At 39.4% G+C, this 23,977-nt stretch overlaps 1 pseudogene; it reads left to right on the forward strand.

Moving 5' to 3' along the window:
* Positions 1–16,528: 16,528 nt before the first annotated feature.
* On the forward strand, positions 16,529–20,195 carry LOC111173290 (polycomb group RING finger protein 5-like; annotated as a pseudogene).
* Positions 20,196–23,977: the final 3,782 nt, after the last annotated feature.

Raw genomic sequence — 23,977 nt, forward strand, 5'->3', positions numbered from 1 at the left:
CAAGCAAAACTCAACTAGTCCAAGATTTTGGAAGGTAGAAATCTCTCAAAATACAAAACATTTTAAGATTTATCTTTCAACCAAACTTTGAGACTAGATGGTCCATAAAGTTTCATTACTTTATAATTTCAAGTCAAATATGCCTATATATTGACAGGTGACTGGGAAAGGGTTATTTTCTTTCCTGAATGCTTTCTTCTCAGAGGACTCACAGGGCTTCCCTGGCAGGAGAGAAGAGACCTCAAGTTACCTGGGGAAGCTGTCAGTTTAAATCACAGTTCTTATGGAGAGTGTAAATTCCTGTATGTTTACTACATGGGCCTTTGAGATAGTCCTAGTTGTTACAGTGTGAACAACTTTCAAAGAGTACAGAGAAATAAAATTTTTTAAAGCCCCATTTGAATTGCTTCACTAGCAGAAAGTTACAGAGGTTATTATGCCTAGGTAACTGATTGACTTCACATCTATGACACATTCAATAAATACCCCATTATCAAAAGTCCCCTTAATCCTCTTCGATGTGAAGAGCAAGAATTCACTTATCAGCATAGGAAATAAGAGTATTGTGCCTAGCAATACTATTATCATTAATTGTACTTGTTAACTTTTTCTCTTTCACCAGGTTCAGAATGTTTCCCAAATGTTAGATCATCAAATAAAACAATGCCATATAAAGCTGACTGATGAAAAATCACTCTGATTGTCACCAAAGGATAAAGAATGATCAGCCCAAAGCCATACCGTAAAGATATCAGAAACTGCAAGTTACGAGACTCTATCATTTCCAATAAGCAACCATTACTCCATGCCCTGTATTATATAAAAAATATATGGACACATATTTGGACACATTAGTTATAAGTATTTAGCTATATAAACATCAGATTTTATATGCAACTCAAGTGTCTTTTTAGTGAATTTGAAAGTTTTTGGAAAAAATATGACAGAAGCTAGGCAGAATAAACAAAGATAAACAACCACAAACACAGAAAATGCTCAAACTATGAGCAATTTTGGAAAGCTTATAATTTAATAACATGTTAAACATAACTTCTAATAAATGCCTGTGGGTAGATATTTTAAAAGCTTAATCTCTTATTATTCAAAGTTCAAGGTACCCACATCATAGGTGTCTGCATATTGTCACAAAATGCCTAGGAGAAGGGCTGCTATGGGAATAGGGCATACATTTTCTCACAGCTATAAGGATAGTGAACAGGCATGTTCATTGACAAATCTAGAACACGTTATTAAATAGGATTTTACTATGAATTTCCCTGTCAAATTGGGGACCAAGTTTTAGTTTTTTCTTAGTGCACACAAGCAAAACCTTGGTATACAGAACATCAGTAGAAATCCTGCATATTTCTGAGACTTCTAATACCTATTTCAAATTTCAGCTCAGCATTCAGTGACATCCTAAATACTGTTCATTCATTCAGCCTGAGTCGGTGAGAGTCCACTCTGTGCCAAGCACAGGGCTCGGGACGGGGCTCATAAGGGCAAATAAAAATACTTCACAATGTAATACATTATGTCTCTCAGGTTTATAAGGGTATAAAGATCCATAAGGAAGGGCACCATGCTTTAGATCTCCCACTGAAACTACGAGAGTGCTGAGTTCATATTAGGGGCTCAAAACACAGAGTTGGTTTTTTTTTTTAATCCTGGTGGTGATTGCTGACATATGAATAGTGAATTCCTGTACTCTAAAATGTGTCATTTAGTAGCAAAACAAAAACAAACAAACAAAAAGAGTAATTCTTACAGATTATGGGACAAGATACGTATTACATATATATTGATAAGCAACTTTGCCTCTCAGACACTGAGTCATCCTATTCCTTAATTGTTACACTGCCTGGACTTTTGCTACTACTGTTTGCCCACCTCATGTATGTAAGTGCTACAATGTCGTCCAAAGGAACTCTTCTCCCCACACTTCTTGCAGATCAACAATTTGAATTTACCAAACATAGGCATATTTTTAGTCTTCCTACGTGACCTGTCCTTTGGGCAGGTTCCTTACTACACTGTGTTATTCCATTTATTGTTTATATTCTACCTACTTCCCAAAAGGATTAGAGATGGCTTAAGATATTAAAGTGTATGATAGACAAGACCATTAAAAGTATAAAAGGGAGGTCAAAAACCGGTTCAGAGTAATGAATAAACATACCAAACAATGAAAATGAGTTACTCTAAGTGTCACTAAATTTAGCTCAAACATTCCCAAAGTCAAGGAAAAGAGGGAGTTTCTGATATAACATGGTTCTCCTAGGCAGATTCAAGGAATTATATAAACTTGTCTGTGGCAGGGACCACTATGTAGCCACCAAAATCTGTTGCCCTCCTCTTCTGTAGTGATAGTCTGGTGGCTGGGTCACAGGTAGTGACTGCATTTTTCAGCTTCCCTTGCAATGAAGAGGCCATGCAGCCAAGCTCTCACTACTAGGATTTGAGCAAAAGTGATGTGTGCAATTTCTGCATCTCATGCTTAAGAGGAATTCTATGATCTTGAACTTCCAGTCTTTTGCCTTCCTACTGGTCAAAATGGGAATGATTAGGGTGACCTTGGAAGCTGTGAGTTGAAAATGGTGGGACCTGGTTCTCTGATTGATCATAAGGAAACAGAGGAAGTAGGAAATACAGGGTGCCTAACTGGAATAGTTTCCCAAAGTCATCAAAACACCTCAAAAGTTAAACAAAGGGGATATTTTTGAACTAAATCAAAAATGCTACTGAATATCAAGAGAAATGAAGTATGAGGTCATAGCTGGTATTTAGGGTCAGAACGGTTAAAGAATTAGGAAAACAGTATCAAGAAACATGACACATTCTAGCTGTCACTGGAGTCCCATGATAGCACAAATGGGCACCAGGAAAGCCTGCCCCAGTGGCCTAGCACTGCCCATTGCAAAGCTCACCAAAGGGCTACTCATTGGACTCCTTAGACCAGAGTACACAGAGTTGATCATCACATCACTCAAGTCTGATCCTAGGGAAATTTTTGAAGTGAGTTCCTTCATTGGGTGGGTCACTCCACTCACCTGGAGCACCTCTGCTGTCCATGATCTCCATGGCAATACGTGACAGGGCCATGGAAGGGGAGTCCCCTTTTAGGGGTTTCAAAGCTTCAGGATACCTCTTATTCTTACGGTTTCTAGGGCCTGATATTGCCTTAGAATTTAAGCCATCACACCCTATACACTAGGCCTGGGGTTTCTCTTTAAATACTATCTCCCAAAAGCCCCTGAACTCTCTGGGACACAAATACTATTCTTAAATGTGTATTTGAGCCTTTTTCTCAGCCCTAGTAAACAGCACAATGAGATTTTGTTATCCCAGCCCTCAGAGAATTGCACTGAAGACCAACACTCAGAATCAGAAAATAGTACCATGATATCAATATCTTTTGGGGGGGAGAGGGACATTATTTAATCAATTATTGAGATTTGCACAATGTAAGTGCTAATTATAAAAGTCACGAGATAATAAAACCTTCCTCAAAAGTTCACAATACACTTTCAACACCACGGGGAATTGTTAAATGAAACAGACCTTGCTCCTGAGAAGTGAAGCCTGGATTTTAGTTTGAGAGCCAGGTCTCCCCGTCAGTCAGACCATTGCTTCCCTACAATAGTGAGCTTCTGCTTCCCACAAGTGTGTGCCAAGGTGACTTTAATCAGGATCTGTGTGGTCAAGCACTGCCCCCTCACCTGCAACACACACACACACACACACACACACACACACACACACACACGTCAAAAAAGCCTGATTTCTATTACTGTAAACTAGACACATTTTATTTGTTTGTTTTTGTATTTTGCTTTTCAGAAGCAAACCATCTGGAACCATCACGGACGTACTTGGCTCAAGAAACATGTATTTTGCCAGTGGGTTAATAGCAGCTCTTCTAATTCCAGTCAACAGTGTCTGTTACACAAACCCAGCACACACACCCCTCTTTACATTACCCCTACTTGAAGGCAGTGAGCTGTCTTTATACTTCCAACTCATTGCTATTATAACTCGTTAAGTTGCTGCATTTAGGATAACTGTTTGGCAAAATTGCAATTTTCCTTATGCACAGTAAGTGAAAACTCTCATTATATGTTGCTACATTGGGAGCAGCCGAAAATGTTATTTCAGAAAAAGAAAAAGGGCAACATCTAGCCATCAAGAAGCTTCTCTAAGTATGTGCCCAACAATCACATTATTCCTTCCGAGTTACCCAGCACCTTTCCCATGCAGAGGGAAAGCATTTCTAGTTATATCATTTAAGTTATCCTTACAAAATCTGAATAACAGAAAAGAGATATAAATATTATCTCTGTCTTCTTTTGGGTTATGACTAAAATAAAGCCACTATTATTTCAGAGAACCAGAGCAGAAGTAGGAAGAAAGGCTGCCTTGATCTGAAGGAAGATGGGTTAGAATTGAAGAAAAAAGGAAAAGAAAATAATTAAGAACAGAGGCAGCAAGCACAGAAGTTGAACCTCCATTCTGTTGTGTTTGGCTTTGTGATTAATCTGTCATACTCGCCTCTCAGGAATTTCAGGTTTGAAATTGTACAGTAAAGGGTTAACTCATCAGGCCCTGGGTATTCAAACTGAAACCACACAACTCAGGTGGGACAAGAACCCAACCAAAACTGAGACTGGGACTCAAACCCACTGTCTTTTAATTGAAATCGCACACGTGGCCTCAGGACTTAACGAAGTTGCTCAAGTTCTTCATGTCTCAGCACAGAAGGAATTCAGCGAGTGGCAAAGTGATAGGTAGGAAGTGGATTTATTTAGAGAGATACACACTCCACAGACAGAAGGTAGTCCACCTCAAAAGGTGAGAGTGGCCCCAAAATACGGGGTGGTTAGTTTTTATGGGCTGGGTAATTTCATAGGCTAACAAGTGGGAGGATTATTCCAAGTATTTGGGGGAAGCGGTGGGGATTTCAGGAATTGGGCCACACCTACTTTTTGGCTTTTTATGGTCGGCCTTGGAACTGTCATGACAACTGTGGGTGTGTCATTTAGATGCTAATATATTACGATGAGCGTATAATGAGGCTCAAGTTCTACTGGAAGTCAAATCTTCCGCCATCTTGGACCTAGTCGGTTCTAAACAGTTTATGTCATATCCTCAACGGCTACGTCATTCTTTTAAAGGTTGTACCCTGCCCACTTCCCTCCTGTTTCAAAACCCTGTACATTTCCAAGAAAGGACTGACTTCAGGAAGACTGGCCTCTAACCAGCTCCTGGGAGATAACCTCTGATTCCTAGGAATATCCTGCCTTCTCAGACTGTTTCTGTATTCCTGAGTCCTTTGACCACCCTCTATCAGTTTGACCAGATAGCTTAGGCTAACCATGTGACTTATGGTGAATGCCTGAGGCACTGGGCCATCCCATATTTGTTTGACCTCTGGGTGCTGAGGAGGGATCTAGACACTGAATAGCCAAGGTCAGTCACAAAGATGCTCCATATCTACATAGCTGACCTCAGATAAAAACCCTGGGCACCATGGCTCTATGTGCTCTTCTCTGGTTGGCAACACTTCACACATATTCTCACACAGCACTGCTGGGAGAATTAAGGACATCTCTGTACGACTCCACTGGGAGGGGACACCTGGAAGTTTATGTCTAGTTTCTCTTGGATTTCACCCACATGGCGTTTGGACCCATGTTGATTTTGATCCACAACCTTTGCCTATAATAAATCACAACCATGAGTATGACAGCATTTCTGAGTCTTGGGAATCCTTCTAGCAAAGCATCAAACCTGAGGGTGGTCTTAGAGCCCCCCCAGCACAGAAGTGACTATAAGAGATGCCTGGAGGAACTTGCCCCCTAAATAGTTTGTGCTGACCAACCAGAAATAGAAACGTTCAAAGGTCTTCTGCTAACTGCTTCCTTGAAACCAAAGTCCTGAAATCTAATCTTTCCCCCTTATAATGACTATTTCATATAACAAATGAGTCACTGACCATAGCAGGTTTTCTCACATTAGTCTAGTTCCAGAGAAACGTGCTTATTACCATTGGCCTTCTCCCTTTCCTCTGTCCACTGCAGAATGAATAAATTGTTCAGGACTCTCAAATGCAGGATCCCACAAGCTTATAAGTAAAGAAAAGGACTGTGAACTCTATGGCACTTCACATTCCCTGGTCTTTTTTGTAAAGCAAATAACATTTTTAGACAATCGTTAAGTTTATACGATTCATAAGACACAACTTTGATATTTTGTATTGTATTCTTATGCAAAAGGTATTAAACTCCCCAAAATATTGAAAAATCAGAAGATACAAAATTAGACTTTTGTCCTATGTGGGTTAAAAGTTTACTTATGCTATATTTTAAAAAAGAAATAAGGAAAGTGAAGAAAGGAGAAATAAACTCCTAAATAACCAGAAAATGAACTCTCCTGCTTCAGCATGCCCAAATTGGCTCTATTTTCTATAAAAATCCCACTTTGAAATTGCAGATTTCCTTTAGAGTTATGCTAAATCTCCCTACTTCTGTCCATCAGTTTCTGACTTTCCCCTCTTCGTTACTCACAAAACTTCTTCTTAGGATAGCTTTTGTCTAACACACAATTCAGAAATCCCTATACTTCCTAGGACAGGAACCACTATCATCTCCCAACCAGTACAAAGTATGAAAATACCATTTGACCTGGCAGATCCCATAAAACTTGTGACCTTAGCCTGAGCAACACAAGTCACCAGAGGAGGCTGCAAAGAGTGGGGAACTCAGACATTTTAACCCAGGCCCAGCTCAGTCTCCACCTTAGCTTAATGCTAGCCAAAATTAAGATACGTGTTTCACGTTGGAGACAGAAAACATAACTGCGTCCCAACTGGAAAAGTGTGTTTGGGTCTCTTTTTAATTTTCATGTGTAAAGGATACAACAAATGAATAACAAATATCTCAAAACATAAGTTCTCCTACCAAAGTACAATAATATTAGTAAATCCATCATGAGCCTTGAAATGCTAGGCAGCATTAAAAGTCTGGCCACCCTAGCCTTGCATAAAAGCTACAAACAACCTCTGTGCTTGAAAAGACTATGAGTTTTTTCATAGTCTTTTCAACTGAGTTTTACAGTCTCAGTAGGAACAAAGAGTTAAACCAATCTATAGGCCCATTACCACTTAATGAACTTGCATTTAAAAAGCACTAAACCTAATGCTGGAAAAAACTGCCTCTTCCTATGGTACAGTTTTTGAAAAATCACAGCTGTAGAGTCCCATCAGCTAATCTGTCTACAATCTACTTCAAACAAGGCTTTCCCTGAATAAAAACTAAAAAGCCAGAGGGCAGAGAAATACCCCCAAGTTCTTATATGTCAGTAAAGAAGCAAGTTTGTATTTCAGAAGAATGAAAAAAGCAGCCATCAACTTGACAGCTGCCTGGTTGGAATGGAAATATTGAGGTCTATTAAAGAGTTACAGCTGTAGAAGTTTGATGTTACTGGAGCTCTTTGGAAACCATAGAACAGATCAACATTCAAACAAGAACTGAGGTGGACAAGAAGTGCAAAAATAATTTTTAATCTGCTCACTCAGATCATTGGTTTGATATCTGACATCATGTCCTCAAGGCAGAATAGCTTCAACTGTCCATATGTTTGCATAATGACTTCCCAGTTCCTTTTGTTCTTTCTCTACTCATTGGTTTAGAATACTTCTGATATTTTCAAAAATCCTCAAATGAGAACTTAGCTCCCGAGAGATAAAATTTTGGTAAGCTGAGACATTCTATTAGACATTGTCTAATTACTGGTGGTGTTAGAAACCCTTGGACTATTAAGGGGAAAAAAAGCTTCTAGATCAGATAAAATTCTCCTTTTGTCTGTTGCCAGGATTGTGGGGATGGAGTGACTGGATAGATACTGAAGCATATAAAATAGTATCAGAGCTTAGAAAAGCGTGGCAATCTCAATAAATGGAGACTTAAACCATGTCCATGGTTTAGAAATCTTAGTACTTTTTTTTTTTTTTTGCTGTACGCAGGCCTCTCATTGTTGTGGCCTCTCCCGTTGCGGAGCACAGGCTCCAGACGCGCAGGCTCAGCGGCCATGGCTCACGGGCCCAGCCGCTCCGCGGCATGTGGGATCCTCCCGGACCGCGGCACGAACCCGTGTCCCCTGCATCAGCAGGCGGACTCTCAACCACTGCGCCACCAGGGAAGCCCAGAAATCTTAGTACTTTCAAGATGCCCACTCAACCCCAAATCATCTATAGATTAAGTCTCACATGGAGTTTTGGAGTGATGTCAGCATCATGGCGGCATTAGATGAGCCAGTGGGAAAGCATTACCCAGCAGATTCCCCCAACTAGCCCAGAGTCATCCCCAGCATCCTGTGTGCCTCACCCACACATCCCCCCACTCTGTGACAGGCTCCCTGCGCACTGTCCTGAGAGTGGCTATGAAGGCTAGCTTCGGCAGACATCTATAGAGCACACACACAGAAAGCAGGCCAGAGAGAAAACACAAACTTGAGCTGTAACGCCACCTTCAGGAAAACAAAAAAGAAGCTATCAGTAGCCAGGCTGGTGCTTGTGGGATCAAGAAATACAAGCCTAAGAATTCAGCCACAAGAGGGAACAGGAAGCATGGAGCTGATGTTTCTATACAAGGTTTGAGAAGCCTCAGAATCTTTAGCAGGACTTTTGGAAGATATTTCTCCCCTGAAGGAAGTTAGTAAAGATTGAGGTAGCTGCTACTTCAAATGCAAAGAAAGCAGTGCCAAACTCCAAGGAACATGAAAAATCAAGGAAACATGACATCACTTTAGGATCACAATAATCTTCTAGTATCTGAACCCAAAGACATGGAGATCAATGATTTACCTGATAAAGAATTCAAAATAGCTGTTTTAAGGAAACACAATGACTAAAAGAAAACACAGAGACAATTCAATGAAATGGCAAAATAATACATGCAAAAAAATGAGAAATGAATCAAAGAGATACAAATTATTAAGAAGAACCAAACAGAAATTCTGGAGTTGAAGAGTTCAGTAAATGAAATGAAAAATACAATGGACAGCATCAACATAAGAAAAACTAAACAGAAGAAAGAATAAATGAGTTAGAAGGTAGGAACTTTGAAATTATTCAGTTAGGGGAGAACCAAAAAAAAAAAAGAGAGAGAGAGAGAGAGAGAATAAAAAGTAGGACATCATCAAAAGAACCAATGCACAAATTATAGAAATTCCAGAAGGAGAAGAAAGGGAGAAAGGGACCAAAAAGATTATTTAAAGAACTAATGGCTGAGAACTTTCCAAGCCTGGGGAAAGACTTCCACACCCAAGTTTTTGAAGCTAACAGCTCACCAAATAATTTCACCCTGAAGCAATCTTCTCCAGACTCATTATAATGAAACTGTCAAAAATCAAAGTCAAAGAGAGAGTTCTAAAAGCAGCAAGAGGAAAAAAAGTGTAACCTACACAGGAACCCCCATTTGGTTATCTGTTTCTCAGCAGAAAGAAATCTTACAGGTTAGGGGACAGTGGAATACTACATTCAAAGTGCTGAAGGAAAAAAGCCTGCCAGTAAAGAATATCCAGCAAAGTTATCCTTCAGAAATGAATAAAAATAAAGACTTTCCTAGACAAACAAAAGGTGAGGGAATTCATCACTACTAGCCCTGCCTTACAAGAAATGCTGAAAGGATTTCATCAAGTTGAAATAGAAGGATGCTGTAATTAGTAATGTGAAAATAATATGAAAATATACAACTAGTAAAGGTAAATATATAGTCAACTTCAGAATACCCTAATAGTGTGATACAGTGATGTGTTAACGACTTAATGATAGTATAAAGGTTAAAGGACCAAAGTATTAAAAATAACTATAGCTACTATAATTTGTTAACAAAAAATATTAAAAGAGATCAATTGTAACACTAAAAACATTAAATGGAGAGAGTAAGAGGGTAGAGTTTTGTTGTTATCAGCATAAAATAGATTGTTATATCTATAAAATGTTTAATGTAGGCCTCATAGTAACCACAAAGCAAAAACCAATATTAGATCCACAAAAGATAAAAGAGAAGGGAATTGCAGCCTACCACTATGAAAAATCACAAAGGAAGGTAGCAAGAGAGGATGAAAGGAACAAGGACCTACAAAACAGAACATAATTAATAAGATGGCATTGGTAAGTACTTACCTATCAATAATTACTCTAAATTAAATGGACTGAATTCTCTATCAAAAGGCACAGAGTGGCTGAATGGATTTCAAAAAGTAAGACCCAACTGTATGCTGCCTACAAGAGACTCATTTCAGCTTTAAGGACATAGACTCAAAGTGAAAGTATGGAAAAAGATATTCCAGGCAAGTGGAAACCAAAAGAGAGCAGGGGTAGCTATAGTTACATCAGACAAAATAGGTTTTAAGCCAAAAATGGTAACTAGAGACAAAGGTCATTACATTATGACAACGTCATCAAAAAGATAAAATAATAATAAATATATTCACAACCAATATCAGAGCACCTAAATATATTAAGCAAATACCAATACATCTAGAGGGTGAAGTAGAAAAAATCTAATAGTAGGGGACTTCAATACTCCACTTTCAACAAAGATTAGATCATCCAGAAAATCAACAAGGAAACACTGGACTTGAAACACACCTTCAACCAAAGGGACCTAACAGACATATATAGAACATTCCATCCAACAGCAGCAACACACACATTCTTCTCAACCACACAGGGAACACTCTCCAGTATATATCATATGATAGGCTACAAAACAAGTCTTAGCAAACTTAAGAAGACTGAAATAATACCAAGTATCTTCTCCAGTAGTACAAAACTAAAAATCAATAACAGAAGGAAAGCCGTAAATTTTACAAATATGAGGAAATTAAACAACACTCCTGAACAGTGAATGAGTCAAAGAAGAAATTAAAAGGGAAATGAAAATATCTTAAAACGAATGAAAATGGAAATACAACATACCAACAACTATGGGATACCGCAAAATCAGTTCTAAGAAGGAAGTTTATAACAATAAATGTCTATACTAAGAAAAAAGAAAGATCTTAAACAACCTAACTTGACACCTCAAAGAACTAAAAATAGAACAAAGCCCAAAGGTAGCAGAAGTAAGGAAACAGAGACCAAAAAAAAAAAAAAAGTCAATGAAACTAGAAGCTGGTTTTTAGAAAAGATAAAATTTACAAACCTTTAGCTAGACTACCTAAGAAAAAAAGAGAGAAGACACAAATAAATAAAATCAGAAATGAAAGAGGGGACTTTAAAATGTATACCACCAAAAATACATAGATCATAAGACACTACTGTGAAAATCTATAAGACACCAAATTGGATAATCCGTTAGAAATGGATAAATTCCTAGAAATGTACCAAGACTGAATCATGAAGAAATAGAACCTCTGAATAGATCGATAATGAGTAAGGAGATTAAATCATTAATCAAAGACCTTCCAACAGGGCTTCCCTGGTGGCACAGTGGTTGAGAGTCCACCTGCCAATGCAGGGGATGCGGGTTCGTGCCCCGGTCCGGGAGGATCCCACATGCCGCAGAGCGGCTGGGCCCGTGAGCCATGGCCACTGAGCCTGCGCGTCTGGAGCCTGTGCTCCACAACGGGAGAGGCCACAACAATGAGAGGCCTGTGTACAGCAAAAAAAAAAAAGAAAAAAAAACCTTCCAACAAAAAAGGCCCAGGACAAGATGATTTCTCTGGTGAATTTTAGCTAATATTTAAAGAAAAATTAATGCAAATCCTTCTCAAACTCTGCAAAAAATTGAAGAAGCTCACATAGGACATGGCAGTTAAGAAGATGGACCTGAAAGTTTGGAGGATTTTGAGAAGTGTGTCCGTGACTAGGAAGGACTGGCAGTGGTGAGCAGGATAAGGGTGTGGGAGGGCCATATTCCTGGCAGAGGTTAGGGCATGATCACACGCCAAGCACAGAAAAACTCAACAGAGGTATGGGAAACGGCAAATGAGTAGAATTGGTTTCAAGCCCAAGGTTTCCTCATGGAATGGTGGGAGACAAAGTGAAAAGAATAGGGTGGGACTTTAATTGTGGAAGGTTCTGAACGCCAGGGATGGGCTTTCCTCTAACTAGTAGTTTTCAACTCTGTCTGCACATTAGAATCATCTGAAGAGCTTCTTAAGAACTCCCACCAGACCGTCATCATCAGAATTCCCAGGTATGGGACCAGATGACTCTGATGCAGTCAGTTTATGAACACCAGTTCTAGACAGTGGCTATGCCAAGGCCAAATATTAAATCCAACCCTTGCAACATGAGACAAAGAGAAAGCTTCCTCTTTGATCTTCTTCCAGAACAGCCATCCTGATCCACGCCACCATCATCTCTCTCAACTGTGGGTTTGACTCTTGCAGTAGAGGCTCTGACCCACTCGAATAGTCCCTCAAGTGGCCACTCCACCTCTGACAAGATGCCACCTCTCATAGCAAAAATCGCACTGTCTCTTAAGACATGTCGTTCCACTTTTGAGAGATCTAGCTGTGAGAGTACCTCCTGGTATTCAGTTGAAATCTGTATCCCAGAAATCTCTACTGGCTGATCCTGGTTTTCTCCTCTGAGGTTGTATAAAACAAACTGAAACCATTTACCATACAAAAATTTTGAAATACCTGAAAATAGCTAACAGGCCACGCCCCTAACTCTACTGAATACATTAAACATCTCCAACGCTTTCAGTTATTCCTCCTGTAATCTGCTTTCAATTCTCCTCACCATACTAATCAGGCTATTCTGAATACACACTAGTTTGCCACTGTCTTTCTTAAACTGTGACATCCAGAACTGGACAAAGTACTGCATATACAGTGAGACTGACATGTTAAGAAAAGCACAGATTGCTCTTTTGATTTTCACATTATTTTAATGCATCTGGGGTTGACTTGGAGGTACTACTGGGACATGCGCACTGAGGAGGTGGGCAAGGTTCATTTCCCTTTACATGTTAAGTCCCACATTCTAATTCTTCATCTGCTCCAGAAGATCCTGATGTCTCCACTGTTGGGGAATACCACACTATGGGTGAGACTCCTGTGATACAGTTTTTCCTCTGACTCTGTCTCTTCCCATCATTCCCTTTTATTCCTAACTCTGATTCTCCCCTCTAGCCTCAGAATCTTCAATTTCCTGGATCCTCATTTTTATGATTTCCTCAGATTTCCTCTTTATTCTAGATAATAAGCCAGAAAAGAAAGAACATACTGTTAAACATTTTTCACTTTCTCCTCAAACCAGGAAAACAAAAGTTAAGTATGGCTTAGTACACTTTCCACGTTGGCTGTTCCTCTTGCTTAGGGCTGGGTTCAATATCCACCCTACGTACAATTACAACCCTACCCGCAATGATCCTAATCCATCTTCCCTGCTTTATTTTTTATACAGTACTTATCTAACTTATTGAATAGTTTACTTACATTATTTACTGTCTCTGTCCTCCTACTTGAATGTAAGCTCCATGGGTGGGAATTTTCACTATTTTGTTCACTGCTGTATCTCTAGTGTCTAGAAAAATGCCTGACCTATTCTAGGTACTCAGTATTTGTTACTGAGTTTGTTAACTGAATTTCTTTGACAGATCCCACTGATGTCTGCCACGTCAAACTAATTGTGTTTATTCCCTTGTGCTAGACTCTACTTCTGAATACTTTCCAACTTTGCGTTGGCTATCAGGCCAGATAGGTTGGACTGTCAGTTGCTGGCAAATCTTTCAGCAGTTACCACTAGTGTGACAGTTTCTCCCAACAGCTAGCAGATAGCAACGCCCTCTATCAAAGCATGTCATGGAGATTACTGGAGAATTGTTCCATTTTTTTCTACCATTCCTTCTACTCAGCTGCTATAAGTTCAACTGCACTAATTTACCCAGAGCTCTGAACAATTCATGATCCCCCCACAATGGGTTGCGGTACTTTGTCAACATTGCCAAGTTCCAAGGCCCGTGGATTCTTACAGTTAAGACATTAATTCTTTTAAATCTCTGACATGGGTTCCTTCTCATCTTACCACTTTTATTATCCTGGATCTTCTGGGATTCCCATCAGTTCCATTTCAAAATGCTTGAACTTAGTTTGATCTCCTCCCTCAAATTTCAACACTGCTTTTGTCATATGTGAGCATCTGTTGCAAAGTGTGCCGTTGGTTTGAAAGTTATGCTCAGGTAAACAAGCTACATAAGACAAATTGAAAGCAATTCCTAGTCCTGTAGGTGTTGAAAGTCTAATTTATCACCCTGATTCTTTACTCCAGGGAGCCAATTCAATGTCCTCTTATCTACCCTGGCATATCTGGGTGACCCAACTTCTAGAAAAGTCAACAGGAGAAACACTTTTGAAGGACGTACAGAAGTCCCAAAACACTTTTCAAAACACAGTGGAAGGGAACAAGACAAAGTAGACAACATCAATTTCCTATCCCTCTTAAAATTCTGAAGATGTGCCTAAAACAGGGTCAGAGATAAAACAGACCAGGAACTGTAAAACTAAAGAATGCTTAGGGGAGGTATGTGTGTGCATTGTGAGGAGTAATGGTCAAACACAATAAGGAAAACAGGGAATATTAGTTTGATTTCTCTGTGGCTAATAGAGAAATATGGTTACTTTGCATTAGCCATAAGTGCCATCAAGCAATTGTATTATTTCAAGAACTTTTCCTGATTTTCCGTAGTCATGACAGAAGAATACTTCTGTGAAATTCTTTCCATGAGAAGCATAGTTATGCTTGACCTCTGCTAGGGCATTCCACAAGCAGCACTTGAAAGGCTCAGAATTACAAAGCCTTGACCACAGTGTTGATCAAAGAGTGGCCCTCTGGTAAAACTGGACCAAACACCAAAATCTAAACTGAACCCTCCCATGGTTCAATATCCCTAGGGTGAAATTTTGCCTGAAGCCCTTACTTTGGCCACTCTTGAAGTTCAGAATATGAGTTTTAGGCTGCCGAATAGTTTGTGAAAATTAATGGGAAAATGATGAACGCTCAAATGAGTGGAAGTCCTGTGTCTCTGTCTTCCAAAAGACAACATGGTGTGCTGTTATCTTCACATGGAGCAAGACACTGACCAGCGAGTTCAATGCTTTGCCTGTATTCAAAACACATCTCTTTTCATCATACTAGAATTCATTGCTGCTGCTGCCTCGTCCTCCCCAAGCTATCAAAGCTTTCAATATGGCACAATTACACCACCATCTCCCTGGAACATTGCAAAACAAGCTCCCTGAGTACCCTTCCATTGCTCTCAAAGTCAAGCTCTCCGTTCCCTGTCAGAGGTCCGTGGCACTACATCTGGTCTTTCTTTGAATGGGATCATGAAACTTTTAGAGAACAAGGAACACACTGGTGAAGGTTAAAGAGGTAACATATCAAATCTACGCTAAATGAAGATTTAACTCCAAATACAGGCGGTAGTACTTACTGAACCATAGACACTAGTTTTCCGTACTCATGTTCAGATTTATTAATACTGGATTGCTACTGCTGTACTTTTAAAATTATCACTGAAATGTAATTTCACTGCTCGTGATGATGTAATTGCTGAGAAGCTGGGTGGGTAGTAATTATACAATGCAGTGTATGGAACTGAGCTAATGCCCTGAAATCTTTTTATTGTTTGATTTTTTTCCTTTCTTGTAATTAAACATCTAGTAATTGAACATCACTGCCTGATGTTCATTTTATGGTTTAGATAAAATAAAATACAGCATCCACATTCCCTTGCTTAGCCCTGGAGAGTGGAGGAGTGTGAGAAAGGAGGTGGAGAGGATTTAACCAACTCAGATTATTCTGAGTTCCAGGGGAGCACACACTGAAGTGCTGATACATTACACCATTGGTCATTTCTCCATTTCAACCACCGGCAAGCCATCAGCACTACATGCAACTGCCAGTTCACATACACTTAATATATATGTGTATGTATGTATATGTATATGTACACATATTTAAAGGTACAGGGCATGTTACCACCTTATTTGACAGATCCTAAATAGACTCTCGTTATAATCCGTATAAAGCCCAGCTAGAATGGAAAATTTAAAATATTTAGAAAAATACCTGCCATGGCTAACCACAAATTAATTTGCTATTACTGTTTTAAATTCGGCTTCATATGCAAATGAAGGCCCATGCCTGTTTGTCAAAAGGATTATATTTGTAAGAGCTGATGAAAGACCCAGATTTCATGTAGCACTGGCCCCTATTGCTTGCTCAGTGGTAATTTAGACTTACATCTTTGTCTCAGTCACGTATGTGTTCAGCCAGAGTGGTACAGAGTGTGTAAAAGCCTGGGCTTGGAGCCAGTCTGCCTGGGCCTGCAGCCTGGCATGGCCACTTACTATCTGTGTGATGTGGGGAACAGGATTTAACCTCTACCATATTTTCCCCATACGTAGAAAGAGGTTTATAATGGTATCTTTCTTACAGCACTGCTGTGAGTATTAAAGGAGTTAATACATGCAAAGTACTAAGAACAGTGCCTGGCACACAAAAAGCACTATTGAAGTGTTAGCTATTATTGATTGTAAATAGAAATGGTCTCTGGCTAACGTAGGCAGAAAAGGAATATATTGAAAGGAAATCAGGTAGCTTGCAGAATTGACAGAAAAGCTGGAGAAAGCACATAAAATGGGCGGAAACAAAGGCATCGATGCATTAGGATTCCCGGGCTGTGCAGAACCTCACTGCCAACAGCACTGTCCACATCACCGCAGGACACTGCTACTGCTGGCACTGCGTGTGGCCCCTGTTAACCACTGAATACTTTATGCTGCCACAAATAAGTCTGAATCCATCCTTCCTCCTTCCGTCACCCTCTCCAGAGTCAAAGCCCCAGGCAGGGCCTTCAGTTAGTCAAGCCTAGTTCACATGGCTGTATCCAATGGACCATGAGTATGGAGGGGTATTTGCTGCCTTTAGTTACTGAAGTGGGAGATGCAGCTGTCTCCCACCAAGAGTCAACAATATGGGATTCCCCAAAACAGGAAGAGAGCTTGGATGTGAGGCAGAAAAAAACAAAACAGAAGTCTACTACTGTGTTAAATTGCCTGGAAGAGAACTTACCCGAGATTCCTGACCCCCATCAAGGAAGAGAAAGAAGAATGACTGTGAGATCTGGAAAACCGAGATCAAAATCCACGTCACAAGGTTCATGGAAGAGTCACAGAAAAACAGAAAGAAACTAGAAGCTGGCCATTAAGTAGGAACTATCAGTGTAGTGGACAAAGAAATTCAGCCTAGAAGGCAGAGGAAATAGGGAGCACAGGGCTCTCCCAGAGTCAGAGAAAAGGAGCCTAGCCTAGACCAGTGATTCTCAAATATGCTGGTCTTGGGACTCCTTCACAATCTTAAAGATTACTGCAACTTCAAAGATCCTTTGTTTATGTGGAGTTTCATGTGGGTGTTTATATGGATATCACTGGATGCTTGCCTCACTGAAAATTAAACCAATAAATTTCAAGCATTATATTGTCATTTTAAAATAATTCAAATAAATAAATTATACGTTAACATAAATGACATATTTTCATGAAAACAACTATATTTTCTTCCAAAAAAATGTAATGGGAAGACTGGTACTGCTTTATCTCTTTGTGACTCTGGCTTATTAGAATTCTAGTCTCTAATAAAAAATGATAGAAATGAATTTATTTACAAAACAGAAACAGACTCACAGAGTTCAAAAACAAACTTATGGTTACCTAAGGGGAATGGTGGGGGGGATAAATTAGGAGTTTGGGATTAACATATACACACTACTATATGTAAAATGGATAATCAACAAGGACCTACTGTATAGCACAGGGAACTCTGCTCAATATTCTGTGATAACTTATATGGGAAAAGCATATGAAAAAGAATGGATACATGTATCTGTATAACTGAATCACTATGCTGTACACCTGAAACTGACACAACATTGTAAATCAACTATACTCCAATATAAAGTAAGGATTAAATTTAGAAAATACAAGTCTCCACGGGGCCCAGGGACTGGCCAGGCCGCAGCAGGTGCTATTTCTCTGTTTCCTTCCCTCTGAGGCCGGCATGCTGGCGTTGAGGAGCAGCGGTGGCCGCAGCCCCAGGATACGGAAAAGCAGAACCACCAAAAGGAGTGATGACCAGCGATGACATGAGAAGTCTGGATGTTAGTTCTAATGCCTCGGGGCATGCAGTTGGGAACTCCACACCAGCTCCTGGGATCAAACTCTCATCCACTTAATACCCCTGTTTGCCTGAACTACTAGAGCCAGTCCTAGCTAACCACAAATGGCTACCCAAAGGAGACACTTGGTAAAAGATTTCAATCCTTACATCACCTGCTGTATCTATAAAGGGTATCTGATCAAGCCAACTACAGTGACGGAATGCCTCCACACCTTCTGTAAGACCCGTACCGTCCAGCACTTTGAAGATAGCAATGGTTGTCCAAGGTGTGGCAACCAGGTTCATGAGACAAACCCATTAGAAAGGTTGAGCTTGGATAACACATTAGAGGAAATTATATTTAAGTTGGTCCCTGGACTACAAGAACAAGAACTTGAGAGTGAATTTTGGAAGAAAAACAAGCCTCAAGAAAATGGACAAGATGATACTTCAAAAGTTGACAAACCTAAAGTAGATGAAGAAGGTGATGAAAATCAAGATGATAAAGACTATCACAGTTCTTCCCCGGTGGTGCAGTGGTTAAGAATCCACCCGCCAATGCAGGGGACATGGGTTCGAGCCCTGGTCCGGGAAGATCCCCCATGCCGTGTAGCAACTAAGCCCGTGTGCCACAACTACTGAGCCTGCACTCTAGAGCCCGCGAGCCACAACTACTGAATCCCATGTGACACAAATTCTGAAGCCCACGTGCCTAGAGCCTGTGCTCTGCAACGAGAAGCCACCGCAGTGAGAAGCCCACGCCCCCGAACCTTCGAAGAGTAGCCCCCGCTCACCGCAACTAGAGAAAGCCTGCACGAAGCGACGAAGACCCAACACAGCCAAAAATAATAAATTAATTTTTTTTTAAAAAGGCTATCACAGAATTGACCCACAAATTGCTATATGTCTAGATCGTTTACGAAATAATGGACAATCGGGACAATGCAGTAAAGGGTTTAATGAAGGAATTCATTTGGTTTTCTACACGTGTAACTGTGGGAACTATTAAAATTTTTCTAAGTTTAAAACTAAAACTTCCAAGTTCTTATGAGTTGGATGTGCTGTGCCATGGTGAAATTATGGGGAAGGACCATACTGTGGAGTTCATCGACATGACAAGATGGCGACTAAGAGGCGAAAATTTTCGGTGTCTGAACTGCTCAGTTTCACAAGTCTGCCCTCAGGATGGCCCTTTGTATCAGTCATACCCCATGGTATTGCAGTATCGACCAAGAATTGATTTCGGTTAGACCAAGGGGCCTAGATCCCACTGAATGAATCCTGCACTATGAGTTTACTCATCAACAGATTGCACAGTGAACGGTGTGTGGACTAGAGGGACACAACCAGATTTTCAGCATGCGAATAAGGCTATTGTCTGTCTCTAAATTGTCAGCTGCATTTATGTTGTTTCTATTAAGAGCAAACCAAGTGCCATTCTGCTACTGAACCATCTGCATAAGTTATCTGTGCTGTCTCACAGTGTACAAGTCACGCTTGAAATCAGTTAGATATGCGGCCATGATTCAGCCTTCTAAATATTTTGCTTGCCTGTTCTATTGTTTGATTACACTAGTAACATGCCTCAATCTTTGTGGTGTTGCAGTTTTCACATACTTACTATTTGATTAATTCTTGTTTAAATAGAGTACTGTACAAGGAACTAATAATTATTATATCTTGAAATTATTTTGTATGGGAAATATATTTAGAAAAGTGGTCCTTGAGCCACTGTCCTGTTCTCAGTAAGCTTTTTGTGTGCAAAACAGTTCACTCTTGAGTGTGCAAGTCCTTTTGGGAAGAATTCCAATTGTTCTTCACTTTAAAGTCCATTATAATTATAGGCATCTTGCGTCATCTGTCTGTGTCGTCTACCCGTCACACAGGGAGGGCCTGTTCACCCTCCAGAAAATGTACGTGACTTCTTGGAGAGCTGAAGTGAGATTCTCAACCATTTGAAATGTTGGCAGCTGATCACATTTACTTCTAACAAAATTAATGAGTAAGTGAGGTTAATCTTTCATAAGGCCTTATGACGAGCCAGTGCTGCTTCATGAAACATGGTGCATCGCTATATTGGGGCTTTTATCTAATGAGTACATTGTTTCCCTTTTTTCAGTTGGCCTTAAGTGTGCGTCATTGTGGCATGCAGAAGGTTATGATGATTTAAGTATTAGGATGTTTAGGGCAGATAACATTAGCTATTTTATGGATTTCAAAAATCTCAAAGCAATTGTAGATTAAAACTGTTAGTAACCTGTCACATTCCCATACCATATGTATAAAATAGAAAAAATGCAGTGTCATAGATAAATATGCTTAACCAGAATTAATGGTTTGAGGATATTTCATTTTAGATCCTGTAGTAATCAGGGGGAACTGGGATTATTGTTTTATACATAAGTTCTTTAAGGTCAGAGCTATGATAATGTCCTTGATTACTTATGGAAGCTGATTTTAATTAACTCAAAATGAATTGAGAGTGCGTTTTAAAAAACCACAAATGAGACCTGGATGTTTTGGGGTTCCCAGCCAAAACTTAAAGCCTTAAATGAATTTTATATACATGATCTTATTAAATTTGGCCTGCTGCCTCATCTTATGTAATGTCACTATTTTCCAAGGAAACATATAGGAAGCATTTATGGCATTGAGAATAGTTTTATATAAAATTCCCCTATTTAATGTTAATGTATTAACATTTTTATTGAAATGCAATGGAATATGTGCCAAAACATGTGAAAACCTTGCATAAAGAAGGGCATCAGTTATATGGGGAAAGGTACACATTTTATGATGGTCCTAAGTAACATGGTATTACTATTAGAACCACAGACTTCTTCACATACTCAGCTATGGTTTTCTAAGTATGGTACTATTTTCATATCTAGTAATACACTAATCCCTAGTTAATTATCCCTAGTCAGGTTGTGGAATTTGTAAGAAACCAGGTATAGAAAAATTTAAAGGCAAAAATACACAGGTGGTTAGTTTTACAAACTTGGGGTACTAATAAGATAAACTCCTTAGACAAATAGCCTATAGGAGTAATCGTCTGAATCTGCAAAATTGGAGAATAAAACTAAATTAAGTTTTTCTTTAATCTCTTGTTTCTTAAGCAACAAACTGAAAGAACTTTACTTCCATAAAAGATTTTGTAAGCTGTTTTGTCTGCTTTAGATATCATAGATGCACAAGGGTCAAGGAACCTTGGATCTAAAGCAGGACTGTACTTTATAGACATCACTTTAACTGAAGTAATTACATTAGTTAATAGAAAAATCCAAATATGGCCCTTTCTCCAGATTATGCTTTAAAGTATAAAAACAAATAAACTAAAAGTTTCACTGATGAGGCAGTATTAGGTCATTCAGTCTGGGGCCCAGATACGTTGGGGTGATGCCTTTTAACTACTTTTAGAAAAGTATATTTCTTTATTCATTAAAAATCTATCCCATATTAATAGGCCACATTTTATAAATGTAATGAGTTTGCTCAACTATATGTAACTTGAAATGATTCTTTAAGGGAAGAAAAGTATGTTATATAATATTGTGAACTGTTTAGCTTTACTGAACTATTTAAGAGAAAGTGCCTAATCGCTAAAGTGCATTTCTGTTTTAGATTTACTGCATATATTTTGAGTTTTCTGTCCCTGTCTCTTATCAATGGTCTTGTATCTAAATAGGCTCTTGTAACTTACAGTAATCTCTTTTTGAAAGATTTTCATAAGAAAATAATTCACCAAAGACATTTTACTGTTAATAACCATGTTAGAGAGACAGTTTAACTGTCTGGAGGTTGGAAATTTTTAGACTGCAATTTACTTCTATATAACTAGGCAATAACCTTGAGTAATTGTTAAAATATCACCAAAGAAAGACTTTAAACTTAATTTTCATGGTAACATCAATCAAGTGCAGGTTTCTCTTGCAATAATCAGAACATACTTCCTTTCAGCTATGTTTCTTGTTTTTCCAGCACCATCTGACAGATCTTAGGAAATCCTCAAAGATGAAAAAGAGATTAACACAACAAATAGCCTCCTTCTGGATGAAAAGTGGGAGAAATACATACTTTGAAAGGAAAACTGAAATTGAGATTTTAAATTCTAATTTGAGAAGCTTTTTATTCCATGGAGGCAATATAGACTAAAATTATGCTTATTTAGTTTCTGGGTTCTTAGTAATATGAGAAATTTTATTAAAGACAGACCTTGGTAAAAATGCAAACATGCTTACTTGTATAAAAAACAGTACATTCTATTGGACTCACATAAGTAAATGCTTTTTCTGTACTCAAAAGCAAAATTTTCCTAAAAGCCTGTGGTTTTTTAAAAGTAATTCTTTGTCTCGTTTCTCAGCAATTACTTTGTTTTTAGAATCTAGCCATACAGACAAATTCAGCAAGATAAGCCCCAGATGAAGAGCATATAGACCAGGTTAAGCCCTGTCCTCTCACCGATCTCTTGGGGAGCCCATGCTGTGGGCCACCTCAAGTAAACCTCACATTATGAAGTCTTCCTGACAGGCCACTAGGTAAACCTCCTTGGATAGGATAAAGATGGATGCACTCCATTACATACTCTGGTATACCATAAGGAATTTTCCAGCAGGCTATACTCTGTACCACTGAGATATAGATATTGCTTGTGGGAATTACAAAAATGAGTGAGTTTTCCATAACTTTAATTTTCTGGGTTAGAAACATAAAAATGTGAAATGCTATTATTTTGAGATATATATCTATCCCTACAATAAGGAATATGAAATGTCTGCCAGATCTGGTTTATAAAAATTGAAAAATATTAAATACACTAGAAACTCAAACCCTTTGAAAGCACAAAATAACCAAATAATTCTGGATTTAATTAATATACCTAGTTCAGTAGTATTCTGTTGAAAAAAGTTCAGATTGAAAGTTCATTAAAATGTACTCAAATATACATTACAGGGCTTTGTGTTTATTTGCTATCCTTACTATACTTTCAAATAGAATTAACATGCTCAAACACTTCCTTTTCAGAAAGTTATGAAATTAAACAAAAATAAATTATTTTAGATGCTCATTAGAATGTGTCCAAATACTTTTTATGCCCCTTTTCCTAGGATTCAAAACTTGAGTCATTATTCAGAAATACTTTTTAATTTTAATTCTCTTTAAATCTAGAATCAAGTGAAACATTAAATACTGCATCCAGTTTTCTTCCAACTTTCAGAGCTTCATGGAATAAGAAACTAATCTAGAGGCTGGAGTCAAGATGGCGGCATGGGAAGACGCGAAGTTCACGTCTCCCCACAACTAGGGCACCTGCCAGATGCTGGTGGGGGACCTCCATGCCCAAGAAGGGAGGAAATCCCAAATGAACTGGTAGGATGTGGGGGGACTGAGTGGGGTGAAGTGAAGGCTAGACAGGACCGGAGCCCCTGAGGGACTTCCATGAATGGAGGGACCCTTGGGGGCTCGGATCAGGGAGAGCATGCCAAGCGTTTCTCCTGCCCAATCGGCAGGGAAGTCTGCCCGGCTCTCGGGATGGGTCCTATGCCCTCAGAGGCCCCCTCTGGGCTACACTGGTCCTGGCAGCAGAGAAGAGCAGGAGAGGCAGGTGGGAGGGGCCCTCCAGGACCAGAGGAGTGGGAGAGGAGAGGAGGGCATTTGCCCCACCCACTTGGGCCCAGAAAGCCAGGTGGACTCCCAAGTGGGGTCCCCCACCCTCTGAGACCAGAGGCAAGCCTTGGCCCATTCTGTTCCCTTGAGCCTAAGGCCCACCCCCCACACCCTCAGGGCCTTTTCCAGCCC

Source organism: Delphinapterus leucas, chromosome 2 (genome assembly GCF_059928025.1).
Source record: "Delphinapterus leucas isolate spDelLeu-1000000601 "Yukka" chromosome 2, BTC_Dleu_Yukka2, whole genome shotgun sequence".
Taxonomy (NCBI): Eukaryota; Metazoa; Chordata; class Mammalia; order Artiodactyla; family Monodontidae; genus Delphinapterus; species Delphinapterus leucas.